The sequence below is a fragment of the Aplysia californica genome, unplaced genomic scaffold, assembly GCF_000002075.1.
Source record: "Aplysia californica isolate F4 #8 unplaced genomic scaffold, AplCal3.0 scaffold00036, whole genome shotgun sequence".
NCBI classification, from domain to species: domain Eukaryota; kingdom Metazoa; phylum Mollusca; class Gastropoda; order Aplysiida; family Aplysiidae; genus Aplysia; species Aplysia californica.
In genome coordinates this window covers 194303-199579 of record NW_004797306.1, presented here as the reverse complement: position 1 = coordinate 199579, position 5277 = coordinate 194303, and positions in this window count along the sequence as shown.

The following is a 5277-nucleotide window of genomic DNA, read 5'->3' as shown; positions in this document are numbered from 1 at the left end:
AGAGAGAGAGAGAGAGAGAGAGAGAGAGAGAGAGAGAGAGACTTTGTACTTTGTTTTGGTAAGTTGGAAAGTGTTTACGGCACTGATAATTGCATATGGTCGTATGCAATCAGGACACATTGAAACTTTTCAGTGTGGTAGGCAACTTATTAAGTGTTTTGCCTGGGTGGCGGCTGAAGCCTACTCTAATCGATTTTGGACCACCAAGGGATCCTTAACGTGTGTAATTTGCACACGGGACCTCCGACATTTTTCATCCTTATCCAAAAAGGCTAGGTGTTGGTGTTAGATCTTACCCACTCAAGATTAGGGGTGTGGCTGAAAGACAGCGGTAAGGCGGAGCCAAGGAGTAGCAGTAGAAAGGCTGCAGAAAGAGTCAGGCAAAGGGGAGTGGGGGTGGGGGCAGAAAATGGAGACGAAAGGAGACGACAGAATAGTCATGATTAGAGGTAAAAGGAGAACATTTTAAAGAAGAAAGTTTTCCGTCGCTGTCAGGTTTCGAACCCAGGACCTATTGAATGAGAGGCAAACACTGTAACCTCTAGACCATGACAGCACCCCATGTGTGACCTGAGGTGATAAAAATGATTTTAGATATTCTACATGTTCTCCTTTAATATTATGTTGTAAAGTCCATTGCAAACCCATGCCATAATCATTTTATATCTAAGTAAAAATAAAGAACAACAGTTCACACTCTCTCACACACACACACAAACACACATCCCTAAACACACACATACACACGCACAGCAACTGACATAAAGTCAACGAATAAAATAATATTTCTTTCCACCCACATTAAAAAAGACCAACAACTTTTGAACCACAATGTTGACCTGTCAAGTTAGTTACGCTTCCCTTTTTGGTCTTGCTCATTGCACACAAGACAAACAAACATAACAAAATAATATTCACAAAACTATTGACATTTTATATCATTATAATATAACCACAAAGCTATGTGAAGTACTGATTATTTATGATTTCATAAAACAATAAGTTATCATACACATGGGAAGTGAAATAATACAAAATGTATCATTTTGGTAAAGAAAAAGCCTCTGCAGAGTCTGTTTAGTGCAAGGGAGAAGGGGAGGGTTGAGTGCAGTGTTGGCAAAGCAGCAAACACAAGAGATAATCAAGAGAAGAATCTGTCCATCATATAATTTTTATGTATGTACAATTGCTTGCTCATGACCTTTCGACCCATTCCAATGTCCACTTTATCGAAAACAAATAATATCGTGTCCTTGAGATAATTTTTGCTACATTTTTTAAACCAAAAACCCCCTCGATTCATCAACACACTCTATTTTAGTGACCTATATTTATCAATTGCTAACAACTCCAGGACTTCTTCCCCTCCATCCCAACACATGATTAATCATTGTTAAATACATTCCAGGACTCAGCCACTGAGCACATTCTGAAACGCTACAAAACATTTGTCATGCAAAAACCCCAACATACATGACGAAAGCGAAAGAAAGAAAGTTACAAACAAGCAGTTGCAAAATGTATCTTTCCCATAATGACACGTCAACAACAGAGTAAACTAGATGGGGAAGGGACAACTGGTGTTTTGTACAAATAGGATGAACATGAATAACAATTTTTTAAAAAGATAACTTGTGTACCAGCCATGAACTTCATTTATTCCTGAATCTCTAGATCAAGGATGTGCAACAGACCATCTGTGGGCCCAGACAAGTCTGTGGACCGAGCTGTTTAAATGATGCATTCTACAACTTTTTCGTATTTCATAGAAAATGCACAGCTGATAAGATGATTCACCTCAGCCGACTCTGACAAAGAGGAATCAAAACAGATGCCAACATTATAAACTTTTCTTACAAATGCAGTTTACAAATCGCCAATTTTTATGTGATCATTACCAACCTCATTTCTAGACTTTTACACTGCTTGCCAAAATGACTTGTTTTAATTTTATCATCATCATCATTCAAAATTATTTAGTTTTTTGTTCATCCAGTTTTTTACTGAGACAAAACAATTTTCACCACAATGTACAAGCTCATCAACATTGTTGAACCATACATTTTGGTATCATCAGCTTAAAAATGATACTGTAGATCGTACTTATTAAATTTCCTTGACAAGCGGTCGAGTATAAAAAAGGTGAGCAAAACTGGACTGAGGACTGAACCCTGTGGGACCCCCATAACATAGGAACATGATCTGATGACATGTGCCATTTAATTACAACATAAATAATGGGATCAATTTGGGTAGGTAAGAACAATACATTACTTTGAAGATGACTGGCTGTTGTTCATGTTGTTCTAATGTTTGAAAATAGCCCGTCAATGAAGCATGTTGCACACCCCTACTCTAGATTGATCATAGTCATAGTGAATGTTTTAAGTCTCTGTCAACACAATTTTTTGCAGTTAGGAGGCAGGCTGTTTTGACCATGCCTATCTGGACCTATCCAGTCTACATGAGATACATTCTAGTTGATAGATGGAGACACTCAAAAAAAACTTCCCCACATGAAAATGACGCTCACGTCTCACATGTTTTTCAGGTCAGAGGTAGCAGTGTAATCAAATTATTACACACACTGAACACCAGTCCTAAATTTTAGAAAAACCAATTCAATGCTGGCACTAGTACTAGTACAAAAAGCAACAATTATTGATGAGGATAGAAAAATTAATAAAGAGAAATGGGACAAAAGCTAAATGTGCACACTTCACAGATAAACTACGGCAAAAAGAAATGAACAAGGACACAGGAACTGTCCTTTTGTACTTGGAAAAAGCAAGACAGACAGAGGAAAACAAGAGAGGGATGGTAGGGAAGTAGACTTTAACAGTGGTGCCCTTCAATCCACAACACACTTCACTGATGTCAACTTCAACAAAGACAAAGTAGCCCAAAAAGTTGGCGGGGTTATCAAGCGGCTCCATAAAACTCGCAAAGTTGAAAAAAGGTTGACCAGCACAGGGGTCAGTGAAGGTTGAACGCAGACACTCAACACAAGAGACTTAATGCACTTTTAAATAACACCCCTGGTTTTATTACAGAAGATGAGATAAGAAAACTATTGATCCATAAGGGAAATTTTGGGAAAACAAGCACAGTAATTATCGTCTCCTCGGGCTACAGAGTGGGAAAGAGCACCATGTTACTCGTAGAAATGAAAAGAAAGGCGACCTCTACCTCTTCTGATGAGTGACAGTGCAGTCAGTCAAGATGAGGTTTTGAAATATCACTAATCAACGGTCGGACGAAGGGTCACTTTTTGCTAAGATTTTAATTACAGGAAACAATCATGTTGCTACCTACAATCACCAAACTAGGTACATGTGAGCTTTTGTTCTTTAGTGACAAAAGGAAAAATTACAGAGGAGGAGTAGCCTACAAATCTAGACTTGTACCACAAAAAGATATCATTCACAAGATAACAGAGTCCTGTATGTGAAAGTATTTGTCCCAACAGCACATTTTGTACATGATCAGAGCAACTATCCATTCACACAGTTTTTCACAATTTTTATGAAGTTGACAAGCAACATTATTGAAACAAAAATGGTTACACGATTAAACGTCAATTAAAAAAATATTACAAAATTATATGATCTGGAATGTACAAAATAGGTCATCATGACCATAAAGAAAAATTATTAGCAAAAAACTGAAGGATTCTCCCCTGGCAAAAATTCAACACAGGACATGTTCATTAGAACATATCTCTGAAGCTATTTAATTTCCAAGCAGGCTATTCACTGAAGTTATAAAAAAAAAGCAAGCAAACATTTTTCCATTACGAGCTAATCTGACAAAAACTGCATAACTAATAACAAAATACAACTGCTTATTTTTCTAAATAAAGCTTCACACCATGCCATCGCCATCTTCTTTTTCTCACTCACTCACTCACTAAAGTCCCTTAAAAGTAACTGCAGCACAAGAAATTCAACAACAACAGAGGCATGCTCCATAGCCATCTTGTCTACTCTATGTATGTAGAAATTAGCAGTGAACACTTTCACGCTTACACCCTATCTGTCTGTGCCAAACAAGGCTGAAATGGACCGTAGGCTGCACGCTAGCAAGAAGATGGAGTTTTTGGTTTTTAAAGTTTTTCCAACTGAGAATCAAAACTTATGACTCTTGCGCGCAAAGCGATAATCCGTACTATAGTAGAATCACAGGCCTTCTGTTTCCATCACTGTTCTCAATTCCATTGGGGTTGCTATTTAGACAGTAGTAGGCTGTAAAAGAACTGCATCTTTCTACAGCTTTTGTAAACAGCCAGCAACCACAAAAGCTAGTAAGCCCCTACATCTCTCTCAAAGTAAAAAAAACCAAACCAACTTTGCGAACGGGATAAACTGTTTAACAACAGAACAGTCCTCAAGGTGATGAGGACTAGGATAAGAAAAAAAAATGTCTTCTTTGAGAATCATATTACTTCAGTTTTTCGTACTATACAGTGGAGTACACTTAAACCACAAATCTGTGAGATCGTTGCATTTTTTTCTGTTTAAAGAGATTGCTCAAATAGCGAAGAAAAAAAACAGAGGATTCTATTTTCTTTCGGTTTACTGCTGTTTTCAGATTAACTGCATTTGATTTAAGCGGCCTCCACAGTACATTTTTAGGAGCATAATTTTTTATCACAAATCTACAGAAATGTATACAAAAAGAGGTTTGTTTTGATACTAATACAGAAATACTGAATAAATACCTGGAAAGGGGGAACCCTCCCACAGGCTCGACATTCTGTTCTCATATGAATGAACATTTTCAACAAAGCATAAAAACGGAAAAGAATTGCTTTTCATAATGGTTCACAGCCGGAAGTCAAATATGACACGAGAGGTGCAAGACAGGAACATTGCACATCTCAAGAGGCGGGGGTCGTTGTCCAGTGGCAGCGTAGGAGGAATCAACACGATGACCGGAACATTTCCATGGGGGCCACTAGGCACACAGCAAAAATGCCCACATTTCTGTAGCAGGGGCCGCCACTCAAAGGGACAACTCTCATCATTTTTTCCCCCCACAGAGAAAGAAAATACTCATAGCGTTCAAACACACAACCATAATCATATATACTAAAGTCCATTAATTCATTTAGCACGTAGGTCACATTACCTCATCTGCGACCTGTACACTACTGCTAGATCAAATCTGCTCATAGTGTCTACTAACATGCCAACAATACAGGTCATGTCTATTACAAAGTCGATTACTCTGGAAAGGCTTATTTTGCAGGAGAACCCAACGGGAGGGGTGATGGGG